This window comes from Toxorhynchites rutilus, chromosome 1, assembly GCF_029784135.1.
Source record: "Toxorhynchites rutilus septentrionalis strain SRP chromosome 1, ASM2978413v1, whole genome shotgun sequence".
Lineage (NCBI taxonomy): Eukaryota > Metazoa > Arthropoda > Insecta > Diptera > Culicidae > Toxorhynchites > Toxorhynchites rutilus.
The window spans coordinates 78832956-78853944 of record NC_073744.1 but is presented as its reverse complement, the minus strand read 5'-3'; the positions used below and the strand labels follow the sequence as shown (position 1 = coordinate 78853944).

The 20989-nt window shown below is 38.4% G+C and overlaps 1 protein-coding gene across 1 annotated transcript in view; it reads right to left on the bottom strand.

Annotated features, from left to right (window-relative positions):
- LOC129761802 (uncharacterized) overlaps positions 1–16213 on the bottom strand; it is a 652040-nt gene extending 635827 nt beyond the window's left edge. Inside the window, exon 1 of the mRNA XM_055759580.1 lies at positions 14733–16213. The gene's annotated coding sequence lies outside the window, so the exon portion shown is untranslated. The remainder of the gene's footprint in view (positions 1–14732) is intronic.
- Positions 16214–20989: the final 4776 nt, after the last annotated feature.

Here is a 20989-nt window from a genome sequence, read left to right as displayed (position 1 = left end):
GCTATAATGAATGAATGCGACATTGAGTGGGGTTCATAACTTCGCTGTTATTTATACTTTGGATATCAAAAGCAACAGATTGATATTCATCACATCCGAAACGATATTCGTTCTGGCAGAGAATTTAAGTTCAAAATAAATTTTACTTGTCGAGACGGTAGCAACGGCATATTTCATAAGGTATTTCCGATAACGGCATCCGGCAACTGCAAAACCCAACCGCACACAGCAGCCTCAGGTTAGAAGTTAACAACAGCTGATATTCATTTGGCTGAAATGAAATTCAGTTCTGACGTTTCCGATAATCAAGATGAAAATGACACTGGGTGGAAAAAATAAACATCAAAACATATTGAAGGACAAAAGTTCATTTGCTCATATTCAATGGTTGCCTGGATCTGTCATTTTAATTTTTGTTTGGAATATATAGGTTTTCGATGCAACCTAGCCCGAAAATCTATGCATTTGACCTTAGCGAAGATGATTTTTTTCCAACACTGGCCCCTACAATTCCAAGCGCATTGTTTGCAACAATAAGGCTCTAGATATTGTTTCAAAAGCGCGTTTCAAATCCAAAAACACCGCAAAAATTGTTTATTTAGCCTCGATATTCTCTTTCTTTGCTAACACCAGATTCAGAGCGGTCTCACAAGGTGTCTCTCTCGATATGCCGACTGTTCCGGCATCAGCAAATTATTGGTGTTAACTCTTTGTGGTCGTTTGTCTGCTCTCAGCCACCACAGCAAGAAAACATGCATATTATATTTTAGTCAACCAAGTTTCAGTTTATGCTTTTCCTAAACAAAGCTCGGTATTGAACAAAGTAGTCACCCACACAAGACAACGCACAGTGCGTTGAATGCATAGGAATGTGAGACAAAAATCATAACAGTAGAATTTAGCCATTGTAACACTTTGGTGTGATAGAAAAGATTGTTCATAAGTGTCAGAACTTCTGTTTGCATAAATGTCTCATGTTATTTGAATAATCGCATAGGTGTCTCGAGCAAAATCTTTTTCATATAAAAACATCACATTAAAATACATTGTTAGGTTAATACATATACAGTAGAACCCCGATCATCCGCGGAATAGTCGGGCAAGTCCACCGCGGATCATGAAAATCGCGGATAACACAAAAAATGACTAAAAATGAGGTACAAACACAAAAAAAAAGATATTTCAGCATGAAAACTATGTTTTATCAATACAGGAATCATTCAACTATCTATCTGTAAGGTCGTGTACACCAGTTGTCAAATAATGTGAAAGTCATGACCAAAACAAAAGAACCTACCACTCATTGACAACTTTATGGAAGGTTAATAGCATTACTATGAAACTCGCTTTCATGGATAAACCGCACCGTGGATCATCCGCTCGCGGATAATTGGGGTTCTACTGTATGTAGCTAACAAAAAAAAAAACAAAAAAATAAAACAGGAAGTGGGTTATATCTATGGTATAACCGCAAGGGTGACGTAGGACTATCGTTGATTTAGAGTTCATTTGTTTGAAGTTGAATCTGAATTCATTCTGAATGAATGAATATTTGGGGGACTTCGAAAACGAGAGCGTTACGTTGGAGGCACAAGGTTTTATGTATCCAATATTGGATACGGAAATATCCTACTGATGGGGAAGAATAATTTTCAGAAGCTTTCCTGTTAATTGCGATTGATTGAAAAATCACAAAACCAAATGTATTTGATTACAGTGTTATATGGATAGAAAACATTAGAATAAACTATTTCGCATCAATGTATTTTTCAATTCCCAGGGGAACTGGCAGAGTATTTTTCAGCCACGATTAATTCTTTTCAGAGTTTCCTCGATACTAGAAGCCCACCAGTGGTTAATACTAACTCGATAGCCACCTGTTAGTAGCATTTGATTGAAAAATATTTGGTCGCAATGTTACATGGATAGAAAACATTAAAATAAACTCTTTCACATGAATGTATTTTCGATTCCCATGGGAACTGGCAGATTATTTTTCAGCAATGATTAGTTCTTTCCAGCCCTCCAGTGGTTATTGCTAACTCGATAACCACCTGTTAATAGCACTTGATTGAAAAATATTTGGTCGCTGTGTTATATGGTTAGAAAACATTAAAATAAACTCTTTCGCATGAATGTATTTTTCAATTCCCAGGGAACTGGCAGATTATTTTTCAGCAACGATTAGATCTTTCCGAAATTTTCTCGATGCTGAATGGCGTCCAAACGAAAATATTCCTTTCAGTTTGGTCTGTAAAAAACTTTTTTGAACTCTTATCCATCAAATGCTAAGCTAATAGCACGCTCTCCTCGGATACGATGGGCCAGCTGGATGTCCTTGGGCATAATGTGACGCGCTTTGCGTGGATAGCACACAAATTGTTATTTTCGAATAGGCCTCCTGCAGCATCATAACCGCGGAACTTTGGAAGCGCAAATCGGTTTTGAAGTCCTGAGCAATTCCACGAATCAAATGCTGCAAAGGTAGATTGCGGATCAGCAATTCGGTCGACTTCTGATAGCGACGAATTTCACGCAAAGTTCCCGGTCGATAGTGATGTGGTCACACTCCCCGCGGCTGGTGCACTTATCCGAGCTGCTTTCGTGGTGCCTTACCACCGAAAGACTAACGAGTTGTGTGCTTGGTCCCACACAAATGAGTCCTCACGGTGCGAGAGTAGAGTAAGAAATGAACGAAAGCACTTTTTTTTTCACTTAAATTCTTTTTATTTCTTAATTTGGTTTACATTATAATATAATACTACATTTCAAGTGATCAACCTAGGGTTCTACATCTTTAAATTGCAATGTCAAGTTCTGTAAAGATTTTCATCATACACATTATCCGTTTGTTTCATATTCCTATTGTAAAATCATGCCTAAACTTTTCTAGTTTTTTTTTATACCTAAATCTAACTTATAAGATACCCTCCCCAAATTATTTACATTGTCCCAACTTAAACTACTTATCTAACTGGAAATAAATATATCTACCCTAATCCCAAAGCCGTTACCTTGAAAGGTAACGACTAGAAAGTCAGGTAGCATATTCAATCATACAGATTTTGTATTATTCCGTGTATTGAGAGAGCGCAACTCTGTTCAAATTTCATACAATTACTATTGATAATTTCATCCAAGGTTTTAATCCCGGCCAGCTGATGTATCTCCGAATTTCGCGTTCTGGGTGGAGAGTTTAGAATCATACGAAGAATTTTGTTTTGTTTGCGTTGAAGTTTTAATTTGTGTGTTGGAGCACAGCACTCCCAAACGGGCATCGCATATGCGATAACTGGAAATATTATTTGTTTGTATACTGCAAGTTTATTCGTTAGAGATAATCGAGAGTATCTATTGATCAGACCCAGATACACTACTTCTGAAGACCATTCAATGCTATTGCCATTAAGACTGACTGTCATATTTTGAGGAGGAACAAGCTTTGGAGTGTTCTTGTGGGGAAACAATATGACTTGTGTCTTTGCTGCATTTATGCATATTTTCCAATTATTGAAATATCCAGACAAAGAGTCTAACCCTCTTTGAAGTTTAGATCTTAGTTCTGTGATACTTCTGCCCTTGTAAATGATGGCAGTGTCATCTGCAAATAGTGACAGTTTCCCATCAGATGGGAGTGCGGGAATATCTGAAGTGTAGATATTGAAAAGAATTGGTCCCAAGATGGATCCTTGAGGAACACCTGCATTCACAATGAATTTCTCTGATGAAATATTGTTTATAGAAACATTGAACGCTCTATCAGAAAGATAATTTTTGATAATTTTTATCAAGTATGTAGGAAAACCAAAGTTCTGAAGCTTGTAAATGAGACCATTATGCCAAACATTATCAAATGCTTTTTCAACATCAAGAAGTGCCATGGCAGATGATTTTGAAACTGACTTGTTTCGTCTGATTATATTGTATACTCTACGAAGCTGGTGAATTGTAGAGTGACCTTTTCGGAATCCAAACTGCTCATCCAAAAATATATTGTGCTCATCTGCAAAAGCAAGAATGCGCGTTAATATAATTTTTTCGAATACTTTCGAAAATGCTGGGAGAAGGCTAATTGGTCGATAGCTCTTTGAAGAAGAAGGATCTTTTCCGGGTTTTAGTATCGAGATCACTTTTGCCAACTTCTAACTCGAGGGGAAGTAGCCAAGTGATAGACATCTGATGAAGACAGAAGTCATAATTTCATATAAGTTGTTACTAAGATGTTTCAACTCAATGTTAAATATACTGTCGAAGCCGGGGGCCTTCATATTCTTCAACGAGCGTATAACCGAGATAACCTCTGCAGTCGAGATGGTTTCATTCTCTTGAGGTACAGAACGGATATTGTCAATAGCCCTTACAGTATCATTCGCCGAAGCTTCAAATGGACTTGTAATGTTCTTGCCAAAATTGTGTGAACTAGCGAAATGATTGCCAATTGCATTAGCCTGTTCGGCAGGTGTTATCAATCGTTCTGAATTGTCAGGTTGAAGAAGAGGAGGAATAGGATTAGACTTGGTCTTGAGAATTTTAGCGAGTTATTCGGAAGTTTATTAATATCTTTTGCGATTTTTTTGTTACGAAGATCAATCATTCTGGCCTGGATAACCTTGGTTGAACGAAAGCAAAGGAAGCGTAATTTTATAAACCATAAAAGTATAAAATGTAAACCCCACCCTTATTATATTCGTAGCTTACTCTGAGAGAGAAACGAATAACATCGAAGTAAGTATACAGTAAGCTTATATAATAAAGAGGGTGGGGTATACATTCTAGACTTATATGGCTTATAATAAGATGCTTCCTTTGCTTTCGTTCATTTCTTACTCTACTCTCGCACCGTGAGGACTCGTTTGTGTGGGACCAAGCACACAGCTCGTTAGTCTTTCGGTGGTAAGGAACCACGAAAGCAGCTCGGATAAGTGCACCAACCGCGGGGAGTGTGACCACATCGCTATCGACCGGGAACTTTGCGTGAAATTCGTCGCTATCAGAAGTCGACCGAATTGCTGATCCGCAATCTACCTTTGCAGCATTTGATTCGTGGAATTGCTCAGGACTTCAAAACCGACTTGCGCTGCCAAAGTTCCGCGGTTATGACACTGCAGGAGGCCTATTCGAAGATACCTCAAATGTAATACGACCGCAAAGGGTTAATAAACTTCATCAACTCTGCCGTAATCTCGCAGTGACGGAGCGGCAAGCGGCAGAGGGGACAATTTTCAGTACGAGGCTTCTCTTAATATTGCATATATAGTCAGCAGTCTTCAGAATGCAACTCGGTGCTGATGCGCAACAAGATTTTTGTACCCAGTTGAGCTCCCACTCCTTGTGCACACATGCGCTCTGGCGAATGAGCACGCTCGGATACAGATGAAATTTTGGTTGTCAGCGCCGTTCTTACGCAGAGATTTGCGCCCAGTGTTAACATATTTCGGATCGCTCACGAGATTTCTCGTGTTTCGCGTTCCGTCTATAACAGATGGATCATGAAATAACCCGTGTTTTGTACACTTGATGGTTGAATTCTTGGTCTGCCAAGAATCTAACAAGGCCTACCGATGGCTCGCCTTCGTTTCATCCACACCCAACGAAACTATCTCATTCGTAGCATCCGAACAAATGAAGCGTACAAGTTTGCCCCAAAACGTGCGGTCCCTAATGTGATAAGCTGAGTTTTACTCTGAAATTTGCGCCGTGCTTGCGCCGTATTTCTATACTGCGCGCTTGAAACAGGATTGCTCTCTCCGTTGAGATATTCTTCTTCACACAAGCGTATACGGTTCAAATGGAGGCGCGCTGTTTTGACGTGGGACTACGTCTAATCGGAGTATATGGAGGGTAAAATGAAAACATAAACACTGAACATGAGGGAAAAAAATGCAAGATTTCGAATGCTTATAACTCGAACATTTTCTACTTGATCGGTGAGATGTTTGCATCAATTGATAGGGAATTATTCTACACATCTATCACAACTAATAAAATGTTATTTTTCATTAGATAAATAATTGAATAACTGTAAAATGTTAGGCGTTATCTAAACGCCCTAACTACCTCGTTTTGATTGGCCCGCTTTACGGTTTCCCTAACACAGACTTCAAAACCAAGCAGCGTTGGAGAAATCGACATTGCATATACATGAAAGTAGGGGGAGCTTTTGTTCCCACCGAAATGTGTTTCCCTAACACAGACTTTAAATTTAAGGAGCGTGAGGAAGTTGGCATTGCGAATACATGCAAGTCGGGGCATTTTTGTTCCAACTGAAATGTGTTTCCATAACACAGATTTCAAATCCATGGAGCTTGGGAAAATTGGCATTGCAAATTCATGCAGGTCGGGAGTATTTTTGTTCCGACTGAAATCTGTTCACCTATAAAGACTTCTAAGCCAAGGTGTTGCAAATACATGCAAACTGTGAATACTTTTGTACTCGCTTGCTTTTGTGCAGACTAGAGTGCGTTCCTCTAACACGGTCTCGTAACGCAAATATATTGAATTCAATTGAATTCGGAAATTGTTTCATTCAGTCAAAAATTTAATCAATACAAACAATACTAAGCTAAGGTAGTCCCACGTCAACCTTGCGGTTATATCATAGATATAACCCACCCATTTTTTTTATGATTTGCTTAGAACGAACGAAGATAAAGCGGGCGCTAGGATTTGATGTTTATGTGTATGTATAGAATGAGACGCGCATCACACAAGTGAGAAGAAATGTTTAGTATCTGAGTTCTGCGCCGGGTACATTTTACGCTGCTGTGCTTATGAATTTTGTGCTCTTCGCACCAAGATAGAATGCGAGTTTTCTTTGAGCGCGCGCTGATGAAAATTAAACTCAAGCGCAGCGCAGCGTTTTCTGAAGACTGATAATCAGCATACGCGTGCATTATTATTATCTGATCTGTTAAAAAAGTGTACACTTGATGGAAAATTATTGCAATCAACTTGATTTTTGGGAAAATTCAGTTTTATTTAAGCTATGTTTTCAACGCCAGTTTGTTGTGGAATCAGCGAATTTTGATCGCTGTTTCCACAACCGATTGGCGTTCATCCATCAAAGTATGCGAGAATCTGTTTCCAAATATTTTCTACAACATGCCACCGATGAGCTTAGCATGAGGTGGCATCAGGAAGAAGAGTTCGTTCTACACATTTTCCGACTTTGCGTCGAGCAGGCTAACGTAGTTAACATATTGCGGAACGCCAAACACGAGAAAACTCGTGTTACGGATGGATTACGAAATAACCCGTGTTCGGGGTTGCTAACTATAGTTAGGAAAATCAGGAAGAATGAAAATAAAAATCAGGAGGAAATCAGGATAGCTCATATTGGGTTGTTCTAATAGTTCATGCCGATTTTTGGGAAAAAAAATCATCATTTTAATAGGCACACATACATTTATTCAATTCATATTCTCAGATTTGTTTCACAATGTTTTGCCATCTTTCAGACAGTAGAAAAAATTCTATAATACATTTCCAGAATATGTTTGCTTTCTCGTCGAAAACAGTTCAAGGTAATTTTTATCCTGTCCACAGCGTCGAAGTTCTTGCCCTTGAGAGTATTTTGCAGAGACCCATACTTGTGATAATCTGCAATATCCGATTAGTTCCCGTCATTACCCATCACGATTTGCTTCAAAACGGCATTTTCATTGCGTTTATGAAGTTAATCGATGTTTTTAGATATATCCATTAAAAGATGATTTGAATCTGAGATGTTTGTGAAGCGAAAATGGATATGTACAATAACTTTTATCTAATATCAGGAAATGTATAGACAAATGGTTAAGTCAAAGTCTGGAACACGTGTTTTAATCATTCGAAAAACATCAAGTAGTTATTCAAAATATAACCATTTGAAAGTGCCTTCGGGCCTGATAAAGTATCGTTCTTCCACGCGTACATTAAATTAATAGATATCAACACTGTACCTTCGCTAACGCAAATCGCTTAGGAATAGATAGATAATCTTGACACTAAAAAACATCCGATCAGACTGAATCAATAGCCGAATATTATCGTCCCGAAATGGGGAATGCAGTGTTACCATCGACGGAGCGAAACTTTTTTATAAGGAGCTATTCGATATTTTGCGTAAGCGATTAATATGAAAGACCCTGTAAGAAGTATAAAAATCAGGAAAATCAGGTAAAATTGAGTGTTCGCCAGGATATCAGGGAGCGTGCCGAAAAGTCTGGGAAATAAATATGATGATGGTCCCGCCTCCTTCCCCTACAGAGGTTTGAGCAAGACGAGTTATCTAAAAGATAATTTATTTATTTTTTCTCAACATTGAAATCAGTTTAGCAAACACAAAAAAACGCACTGATTTTATTCACAGATATAAGTTCAAAAAAATTGCAATTTCCAAAGACAAGCCAATACTCAGTCATGTCCGCCACAGAGCCGATACGGTCCCGACGAGGCCCTTGCAGCCAAAGGGTCCACCAGAGCACAAGTCCAACCGCCAGCCTTGCTTTGGATTGACAATGAATATCCTCATTCAGAGAAATCGAGAAAATTTCCTTTACGAAAATTTCCTAGACCGGCACTTAAAAATCTTTCAATTTAATATCCTTTATATCTGTGGCACGCGCGCGACGCTCAAACTTTTGTAGACTACTTTTATTTTTTTTTTCAACTAATACAACTATAAAAACAACAAAATAAAAATAAAAATAGTCCATCATCACCAGTTCATCATGACAGACATAATAGAGATCAATACTAATTAAAAAAAAAGATAATTTAAAAAAAATTTAAGATAGTCTACATAATATAATCCGTTCAAAAAACTTCGTCAGGTTACTCAAAAACATTGAAAAACAAACTACCAAAAATTGTCCACATTAATTATCCGTTCGTATAAAACTTCGTCAATAAAAATCTTCGTCATAAAATTAAAAAAAAAAATCGTTCGACTGTTAATAAAACACAGTTTTCACGTGTGAAATACAGTGCCTCTTAAATTCTGTAAGTGTTGTTGCGCATTTAATATGTCTTGGCATCGAATTGAAAACATTTATTCCTTTGAAGTACAACGAATTTTGTGAAGCACATGACAAGAAATTAGGTGTTCTTAATTCATTCGCGTTTCTAGTGTTATATCTATGGAAATCACTTCCTCTTTCAACTCGATCACACAAATATCGAGGCAGCAAACCGTGAACTACTTTAAAAATGAACACCATAGTTAAATAAACAATTCTTTGCTTCACGGATAACCATTTTAGAGCGTCCAGCATCAAAGATGAGGAAGTGAATCTATTACATTTTAGAATCAACCGCATTATTTTATTCTGCAAACGCTGTAATCTCGATATTTGTGTATCATTGGCTAAAAATAATATGGAAGAACAAAAGTCTAAATGAGGAGAGATGATTGATTTGTATAGCTGTATTTTACTGCACATAGTTAAATCGTTTTTCAATCGGCATAAGATTCCATACTTCTTGGCAATTTTCCTGATGACATTGTCAATGTGAGTATTGAACTTGAGTTTGTCATCAATAATCACGCCAAGATATTTAATCTCCCGAACGCGATCAATGGTCTCATCATCAATTATAATAGAGACGTTTTCATTAGAACGATTTCGCGAGATTACCATAAATTTAGTTTTATTTATATTCAACTTCAATTGCTTATACTTCAACCATCTACTTAAAGAACGCAAATCTCCATTCAAATATAAAACGACCTGATTCAAATCATTAGCTGCAATGAATAACACAGTATCATCTGCAAAAAGGTTAATATCACAAAATCGTAAAACTCGTCGCATGTCGTTGATGTACATAATAAATAGAAGGGGTCCTAATACACTTCCCTGAGGTACTCCAAGATTATTCCCTACGGGACTGGAAATTGAATCATTAAAAATAGTCCGTTGAGTTCTGTCATACAAATAACTTTCAAACCATTTATATGCAGTACTCGTAATTCCAAAGCGCTTAATCGTATTCAACAACAACTCGAATGGAAAATCCAGGCTTCTCATCACAAGATTCGAAACAGCATGTTTCGAATATTTCCTCCAGCACTTTAATTTAACAAAATCGTCGTTTGGCACGAAATTATCTACAATATTGATAACTAAGGTCTCATGATCGGTTATTTTCAAATTGGTATCAATGACTGTGTTAATAGTTTCAAAATTGGAATAAACATGATCAATTAAAGTTTTACTGTGCCTGGAAATACGCGTGAACTCATTTACTGTTTGTTTCAAATTGAAGAAATCAGATAAGCGCTTCAGATGGTTCGAATTGTAGTCATCACGCCAATTGATATTGAAATCACCAGCTAATATATTTAATTTGCTAGAATCAAGGAACATTTCAAGCCAGTTTTCTAAAATTTCAACAAAACGCTGATCACTTGAGCTGGGGCTATGATACAAAACACCATAATTACCCATCTTCATGCCACGTTCAACTGTAATGCCCAAAAACCAGTTTCCATCAATAACTTCGTTGAGGCGAAGATTGAATTGAACTGATTCTTTGACATAAATAGCAACACCGCCAGTATGTCTAGAATGCGATAAACAAGCAGCTACATTGTATCCCGGAATACTATATTGATCAAATGATTCAATTTCAATAATATGTGTTTCTGATAATAAAACTAAAAGTGGACGCTTTTCCTCAACAATCTGACGTAATGCTACGTAGTTTGTTGACAACCCCGCAATATTCAAATACAGAACATGAAATTGATTCACAATTCTTCTGGAACATGGTTGCTATTTATTGAAATGCAAGCTGCCTTTTTTCAATTCATAAAGTCTTTTGTATACTAAACACTCAGAACTAAATGCGGCATGGTTGACGTCCAAATTCATTTTACGTTCTCTATTCATTTTCAAACAATTAACACATTTCAATACAGTTGACGTGCACTCAGATGTCTTGTGTTTCTGACTACACCTAGAACACGTTTCACAATTTTGTTTGCAATCCGTGCTCTTATGTCCAAATTCTCCGCATTTGAAGCATCTTAACACACTAATCGCGGGAACTACGGAGCACCGATCAAACCCCACATTTATTTTTTTCGCACTCAGTAAATTATTATATGTGTCAACATCTACTTCAATCATAGCGCTATACTTATTGTATGTGAAGCGTGGATTTTCGAAAACTTTCAAAACTTTTACATCTTTTATTGCGATGTTTTCATTTTGACTCTTTAAATAGTCAATGAAAACGGCGGAGGAATGCTGATCGCTCATGCCCACAATTTTTAATCTTGGCACCGATATGGGAACAACAGCATGGTAATTTTCACCCAAATTGCTTTCAATATCATTTTTGACATCATTTATGTTGGCTCCATTTGAACACTCGACAATGATGGAGCCATCTCTACCATTCCTAAAATTCCCAATTTTGTGTGTTTTTGGATCTAGTTTTGTTTTTAAATGCTTACGAGTTTCCTCGCAAGCTTGTTTGGACTCTTTGGGTTTTATTACAATAACCGACTGAGTTTTACGACTATTTTGCTTGATACTATTGCTCTTTATATTATTATCAATAGCATTGTTTGAACTTTTGACTACATCCGCGAAACTTATGTTATTAAGAATGACATCATCATTATCATTATTCTGATATTTACGTTTCTTCCGTTTAGGAATGTTTTGGTGCGATTCAGAAGGAATTGCACCAGGTTCATCGAGCGAATCATTCCTTGCAGCTAAATTATTCTGCGCGGTAAATGTTAAAAATGAACTTGTCATAGAATCCAATCTCTCACATATCAATTTTTCAAGAGACTCACATATATTTTGTCTCAAATCTTTCATACCGCACTTTAGCGCGCTGTCTAGCTGAGCCGTAATGTGATCTCGCATGTCCGTAAGCGAGTCAGAGAGTGAAGATAGTTTCATCACCTCCTTCTCTACCTTTCGCACACCCGAGATAAGATCACTTTGCTCACCACAACCCTGGTCTGATAGACAGTCATTACATTTGAAAAAAACATTTACGTTCTCCGTGATAAGCTTTGCTGTCGGCCTGCTCAGAAGTGTGCATTTGTAGTGGAACACTCCGCTACACTTACCGATACAGCAAACCGGCAGATCGCTTACCACTATCCCCAGTTTACACACCGAACATTCCATAGCCAACACAGATTAAAGCGGGACGCTATACAACCATACAGAGAAGAGAAATAAAGAAAGAATAAACCGCCACGGCTGCTATACAAGAAAAACAGCACGCCGGGGCCGGCTGAAAAAGGCAAAATTAAACAAGAATCGGTTGTTGTAGGCAACCGTTCCCCTACTTATCCTGATTTCTCAACAAAAAGGGCACGCGAACGAAGACTTCTTTCGCTGCACAGGGCAATATTTCACACTAAATATTCATAAACTATCACAGCACAAAACACAATACTATGTCCACCATGAATAATCCGGAAAAATCAGGAGGGTTGGCATCTCTGTCCGTATTTTCTACACTTGAAGGTTAAATCCTTGGTTTGCCAAGAATCTAACAAGGCCTACCGATGGCTCGCGTCTCATCCACATCGAAGGAAACGATCTCATTCGTAGAATCCGAACAAATGAAGCGTCCAAGTGCCCCAAAACGTGCAGTCCTTAATATGTTAAGAACCCGATTGTAACAATTATGGACAGCACCGTTTTCTCTAATCCAAAATGCAATCGAAAACATCCGTGTTAATTAAGATAATGCAGTCCGAAATTATCCGATGTAAAACAGATATAGTTTACGCGAGGATGTTTTGATTTTTCTTATAAGATGCGTTTCGATTCAGAATTTAGAAGAGTGCAGCTGTTCACCAAATTCAACATTTACCCTTCGATCAACACTCAGCTTCAATTTATTCGAAAGAGACATTGAGCAGGTGAGCTGAGTGAACATCGTCAAGATGCTTTGTCCCTTGATTCCTAAGATAAAATACACTATTGGAAAATCCTTGTAATCAACAATTAAATTGATTAGTTTTAAATATTTAGTCACAATCGTTATGTGCAATATGTGAGAACAGTAATATACTTTTATATAGGATTTTTTCTTTCTTTTAAGATGAGTTTGATTTTATGAATTTAAATATTTGACGAAAATTTTAAACAGTAGAAGCTTTGTTTAAAAGTCTCGTACATGATTTGTAGTTCTAAAAAAAAATGCTAATATAAATGTAGCACTGCATGATTATCGATTGTTTTTGATTAAAATATTTGGCATGACGAGCTTTTCGGAAGTGTTTTTTTTACAAGAAAGAATGCATGTGACTTTCATTGTGCTAAATGTCCATTACGGAAGATGTTGTTATGTGTTTGTTTTCCGTCCATTAACCTTCGGGATACGAATCACAAGTGATTCCTTCCAAACTTCCGGCACGTGCCCAGTTTGCAATGATTTATTTATCAGGTCTAGCAATTCGTGTCCAATAACATGAAAGCAATATTGTATCACTTTTGCGTTGACATTGTCGGAACCAGCCGATTTCTGCAAAGAAAAACAAATATCTTTCAACTCTGCAAAAGTGATGGGTAGAAAACATTCAATTCTACAATTGGTATTCATCGGCTGTATTATTTCGTGAGGCTCACTGACCATTTCTATACTCTGATTAGTCAATCGAACACTGTTCACAAAATAACTGTTGAATTTATCCGCTATTACTTGTTCTGAATGTTCTTCTGAACCATCGATTTACGATAAAGAACCAAATGACCACTTTTGATGAAAATCTGAGAACCACTATATCGGTTTGGCATGGAATGGTTGTTATATTGGTTGATTCCAAATGTTTGATTCAAATCGCGGAATGGTTTTTTACATGTTGAAATTTATCGACTGGTTGTTTGGTAGAAGCTCAAAATACTCTTGCAGTAAATGGTTTTGCGATTGAATTGCGTGAAACCCCTTCACAGTATTCACAGTATGACACTAATTTTTAATACCGAAGAAAAAGAAAAAAAAAACAATCAACCGTGGTTTGGTTGAGGTTGGTAATTACCAGTTTCATTGCATGATGTTATTTATATGATTTTTTTTTGTCTGCCTTTAGGCAGTGCTATCCATACGATGAACTGTGTTATCATATTTATGAGTTTTGGAATCATTTCAGAATTATTTAACAAATTTTTAGCCACTCGAGCAGTCCCTCTTGCTCTGCCTACATTTAGACTTCACAATCCAATTTGCTTCATTTGAACTGTGTCTAATCTTTTTCTGAAATTAATTGAATTCCACCAGCTGCAAGCAGCGGAGATTTTTTCTCACAGTAATCAGATTTTTTTCCGGTATTGCCAACATATTCCACCCTGCGTCCAGCGGCTGTTGACACTCGGGTTTTCATTTGGTGAGATATCTCACGCTTGGGTTGATACATTTTTCTAGAGGCCATTCGCCACCGTTCACACGCAGATTATTAAAGAAAGGCAAAGAAAAAACTATAAACAGAAAAAAACCCCAAAGACCCGTTTTTCCGAGGTTGACTCTCGAAGGATCCTCCCCCAGCGCGGTATTTTTTTGCTGCAATTTTACGCTCTGCTTACAATTACGTGCCTTATTTTGTCTTTTTGTTGTTTTCCTCTATCCGCCGGTCTTGCCCGAATCGCATGGAATTCCCCACACTCACCGGGGGGAGAAAAGATAAGTTAAACAAATGATATACCGGCTTGGATGTGAAAAAATAACACCCTGAGGTGGGGCGAGGCAACGAAAACATACAGCATTCCGCTTACCTGAGCTTTTTGCGCCTGGAGCCGGCAGAAGAAATGTTCTACAAATGAAGTGAAAATCTGATGATATGTGTTAAGTTGAGTTGTTTCGATTACTTCATCACAGCACGCACAAAGTGACGAAAAGTGGAACTTGAGCTATATATTTATCTTCACCGAATGATTCGAATAAACGGTTATTACACGTAATATTGTACGATTAATCTAACAACAACACTCACTAATCACAACGGTATACACGATTGATATGTATTTTTCATTCGAAGACTTTGGGGGGTTTATCCGCGGATCGGATCGAAGGAACGATAATCCTCCAGCAGTTGATATGTTATTCCAATGGATTATGCGATGCGTTTTTGTTAATCTATTTTTCGATATGTATTGGTAATTTTTGTTCACAGCTACTAAGAATCAGCACGCCTATCCTTTGTTTCAGCAACTTGGGTATGCTGCTTTTAATATTTCAATATTTGTTCACCCTGTGATTGCATTTACACTTCCGATGTACTGCTATATTTGATTCGCATTAAGACTATTTAAATTCCATCACACCATTCAGAGAGATTTATCCGATTTCTCCACATGGAAGATTCTGTCGCTTCACTCGTACTCGAATTCTATTTCAAATTGAATTCGAAACCGAAAATTCAACACTCACTTTCCCAACGGCAACTGGCACAACAAAAAATAACACGGAAATTCACAACACCGTCTTCCGTTATCAAACGAGCAATCAAAAAATCCAACCTGCTAGTCAGAGTGGAAACAGCCATCGCCAACATGCAAATCAGCGCAAATTTGCCCAGCGCTTCCGTACATTGCGTCGGAATAAATTATCCTGTTTCGCCAAACAACACCACATACAGACATCCGTTTTCGTGTCGCACGTTAAATCATCTTACGCCTCACTTCCGCCAGCGTTATCCCCCTGTGACGGAGGAGCTCTGTAACTGCAGCCCGACGAGCTAACCAAGATTTGAATTGCAAAACTGCAGCATTTGCGTTTCCCGTTTCTATCTGTTTGCTCCGTTACGGTGCCGCTTTTATGTAAACTTATAATAGCAAAACACCACCGGAACTACCAATGGAACTGACAAAAGGAACACTCGAAATGATGACTTCCTGTTGCAGGATCATTCCCAGCAGCAAAAAAAATCTTATCCTCTGATCGCCTATTGAAGCTTCACTTTCGAGCTAATTCCAATTCCGGCGGAACAAATCATCGTCACTATATCCGATGCATAACATCTCTCCATCCGGAATATCGCGAACCGAAGTAACTGACGTCACGCAGATACTATACCGCGGCGACGGCGACTACGGCGACCACAACGAGAGGACGAGAGAGCGGTTGAAAGTGGTGACGGCACGGGATATCAATCAGCGAGCTAGAACTTGAACCCTCATGCAACTCCGAACTTGGGAGGACACACACCACATACGTGACGGGTTAATCGAACGGCGAGAGCCACAACCACGACGTACCGAAGCGCACCTTAAACTACCGCAGCTATACGACGGCTGCTGCTGCTGAACGATGCCAGGATGCGTCACGGATCAGTCCTCCCCCAGGGGGTGGGTAACTCATGAGCAGCTCCGGGGCACAGTACCGCTTGCAGTCGGTGGCAATGAGTGAAACAGCTGATGGTACATCGTCGGGAAGAATCGATGAAAGATTGTGCGCATGTCTGGCGGGGTGGTAGCACGTGGCGCTCCGTATCCGGAACTCGATTTGAGCTCCATTGCACGTGTCAGCGGGAGTGTGAGCACCGATTTAGTGAAAATTTATCGTGGCTAAGCAGGGAACCAAAAACAATCGAATGTATATCAAACTAATGAACAGTCATCGATGATGGCGTCGGTCTGTGTATACTAGGGTGGCAATGGATGTATGGGAAAAAATCATAATCGAATTTAAAGAATCGATCATGTACATTTTGTTTATTGACCTAAAAAATGACCTGTGCAAAATTCCAGCTCAATCGGACATGATTAAAACGTTAAGCTCCGATTTCTTTTTGCCGCGTTTTCCATTCAGTCCGCATTAAGAGCGTTCGCACAAAATCAGAGTCGGTCACAGCTTCCAAAGATACTTATTGTTTAAATAGAAAATAATCAGAGATTCCACTAGTCACATTTTGTAAAACATCCGAAAAAAATATATAGGGGGTTCGCTCAGTAAGCGATCGATCGTGAATTCAAACTCAGGGCCCTCATTCAGCGACCTAGTGAAGGTAGACAACGCCCCCGGAAAACTATGAAAATGGCCCCCTAAAAAATACCACTTTATTCGATTTTTTCACTAACTTTGAGTTTCTTCTTCTTCTTCTTCTTTTTGGCTTTAAGAGGGTTTAAACTTTTCAGTTCATTCGCCTCTAACTTTGAGTTTCTGATATTTTGAGAAAGCTACTCACTGATACCAAAGTTTACTTTGAGCAGTTTATCCGTATTAAGAAGGTTACGAAAAATCATTACCAGCTTTGCTTCGAATACTCTAGTCAAACATTTGCCTTGCGTGCTTTAACTGAAGCAAAATGATCCTTAATTGCATTTAAATCAAGATCGGCTGACGATTCATTTTCGATCGAAAAAATTGCCAAGCCATTGAGTCGGTCTTGGTTCATTTTAGAATGCAGATAATTTTCAATCAATTCACGATTGATGAAACTATGTTCGCACGATGCGCGGTCTGTGCCATTTTTACTTTAGTGTAAACCAGACTAGCAAGATCTTTCATTCCAGCACAAAAATTGCATTTCAATAACACAGACATTATTTAGAAGTTCTTATAATACAGCTAAAGGAATAAAGTAAATAACTGATACACAGTTAGAATTTGGTCGCTTATTTTTATTCACTTCAGCGCCCCTAGCTGTCACATCGAGAAACTATTGACAGCGTTTTGATCTGAGTGGTTTGTTTATTCAATAGTACAGAATTCGTCAAGATTGAAGGATACATCCAAAAGTTATCGACGATGAAACGCGAAAGGCGAAAAAAATCGCACAATCACATTGAGAACCCAACGTGGTCCGGAAGAAAGATTGCAAAATTCCTCAAATTTCCAAAATCGACTGTACATACCGTACTCAAACGTTACCGGGAGACGTCGACAACCGATGAAAACTTGAAGAAAGTGAAAGAAGTGGTGCTTGAAAATCGTTATACCAGCTTAAGATTCGATCGAAAACGTGAATTTGGCATTGTATATGCAACGGCACAGCATATTGTTTTGGGTCGTTCCGAAGGACCTGAATTTCGTGCAAAAACACCATCAACAGACAGTTGCTGAAGAGATGATTTCTCAATCCCAAAGTGATCCAACCCTCCTGAAACGGATAATTACGGGCGACGAGACATGGGTTTATGAATTTGACATAGAAACAGAGCAAGAAACGTCCGAGTAGCGCTTCGAAGACGAGAAAAAACCGCGTCAAATCCACTCAAAAGTGAAGGTGATGCTGACTGTTTTCTTGGATTGGCAACTATGTGCACGTAGTGCATTATGAGTACCTTCTACCGGGAAAGACAGTCAACCAAGAATATTATTTATCCGTTTTGAAGCGTTTGAGAGATGCTGTACGTTGCCAACGACCAGAAATTCTTGGATTTAGCATGATGATAACGCGCCATCGCACCGAGCCAGAATTGTATTGAATTATTTGACCAAACATCAAGTAAAAACAAAACGAGTAAGCACCGTATTCACCTGATGGCCCCGTGCGACTTTTTTTTGTTTCCCTAGCTGAAGTTGCCACTTCGAGGAAAAAGATTTCACTCGATCGTTGAGATCAAAGAGAATGTGACGAGGGAACTAAAAACCATCCTTTCGTTGTCCTACCAGGGATGCATGGAGGATTGGGTCAAGCGTTGACACATGTGTGTTGCTTCAGATGAATCGTATTTTGAAAGAGATAAAACAAATTTACCTGAAATTTAACTCTATTTTTTTGTTTTATTTAAAAAATCCCGGTACTTTTTGATCAAAGGTTACGTAAAGATGGATTCTAAGACAAATAGTCGGTAACAAATTTTACCTTGTCAAGCGTAGGGTAGGTTCAAATTTGTTTACGCAGATAAATTTGCCCGTCAGTTGAAATTTGGCAAGGGATATGTAGTTGTAGAACGACGACAATGGTTGTCATCACTGGGGCAACAATTACAAGGATGAGTGTCTTCAGAACAGGATTTTGCCATTCATTCTATCACACAATGATCCAGTGAAGTTCTGGCCTGACTTGACAAGTTGCCATTACAGCCGGGATGGCATCGAGTGGTACAAGGAGAACAAAATCGGCTTCATTGAAAAAACTATCAATCCACCAAATTGTTCGTATTTTCGAGAGATATTGGACAATATCAAAGGCAAATTGAAGAAATGTGGCAGAACCATCAAAAACACAATTCAAATGCACCACTTTTCCAAGAAAATAGCAAAACAGTTACCAGCAATACTGTGCAGAAAATGATGGGTGGTATCACACGAAAAGTTCGGAAATTCATCCGAACAGAATAATTTTCATGTTTTTTAACCTTAAAGTTGATAAACCTGCAAAATGAGGGGCTTAGAACGAAAGGGGTGTAAGTGATTTGATCGATTTCTCTACATCGACTCTCTCTTTTGGTCATAACTTAGCTGCAAATACATTCCCAGCTGTATTTGACAATGTGGAAGATAGATCAGAACCTCAACTATCGGATTATATAGCAAACTTGGAACGTTTTTGTAGTAGAAGTTATTGACTAAAGAAAAAGTTGATGAAGCATTCTAGGCCCCTCAAATAACATCCTTCCCTTTTTTGTACGTTATTTCTATGCTGAGAAATGTCCTACTTTATGCGACCAAATTCTAACTGAAACAGACTTTAATTGTAACACATCGTACGGCCATTCACGGCCTATTTCGGCGCCCCTCCGCCCCTCCTTATTGGCTCCATGCATCTGTTTTGCATTGCATGGAGAGGCGCCCAGGTATGCGTAGCGAATAATCAAAAGGGTATTGATGTAATGTGGTGTTGGGTGTTTCAATTTTGCGAAAATCAGAGAGAGGTTATTGGTTTTATTAATGTACGGACAGGAGCAACTACTCATGATGGGTGTTTTTTCCTCAATTGAAAGATGACATATAATAATTGGGAAATATAATTGTAGGAAAAAATGCGCTCCCGGCAAATGCCGAGTTTGCCGCCCGCACACTACGCCGCTGCCCTCATTGACCATCTCTGTGTTATTACAGTATAACTACGTCCACGAAACAATAATCAGCGATGGAGATCGATCCACGGTCGAAATAAGATCGATTCATCCATACAACTGCTCTGCTCTGCAAGACACATCGGGCTGTTGTTCTAATAATAACTCTATAATGATCATATCAACTGTCTCCGCTGTCCGGTGGTCAAACCGGATAATGGAAGAACAGAAGGACGCCTACGCCTGAATGGCTACTGTGTAATTGTACCATATGCAATGGTATAGAAATACTCTTACACAAAAAAAGGCAACCGTGCAATGTGCTAATTATAGATATGATAAACATGTGGCATGTACACGATTCAAATTCGGCTCTGTTACAAAATTCGGCTAAAATGCTAATGAGCCTAAAATAAACAAAAGAGATATAATATAAACCGTGTATATTTTCATTTTCGTCCCAGTCATTCAAAGCTTCCCTACCAGAAAGCTCAACGTCGGCCCCTAGGGGGTCGAGATATCACCAGATCTTGACAATTTAAATCATGCAACAAGAAGAAGAAGAAGAAGAAGACTTCTTCTTCTTCTTCTTCTTCTTTCTATTCTTCTTCTTCTGCAAAGCCTCACGAAACTGATTGAAAGTGAACTGTTTTGGAACGAACTGATTGAGAGTGAGCTGTTTGGGAGCGAACGGAATCCGATCACATGAGTGCTATTGAACTGAATAGAGGTGGAAAGAAGATGACGCTAATCGGAGTGGATAAATACAACGAGAAAAAAAGAAATATTTTGATATATTGAAAAAAATATTTTGAGTTCAAATCAATTTCGCGTAATTTTTATACACTTCCTGTTTATCACAAAAAAATTGAAAGATATTGGAGCGATTCATGAACTAGATAAACATAAAATCTTCGCGTTAGAATCAATGTTTTCGCGTTGCGTCCAATCCTTTGTTTGACACATTGGTGATCTAGCGTACAAACCTACACCTAGGTGGCGCTGCGGTGAAAGTGATTATGGTTTTAAAGTTTACAATGCGAGTTTATAGAAGGTTTGTATTAATT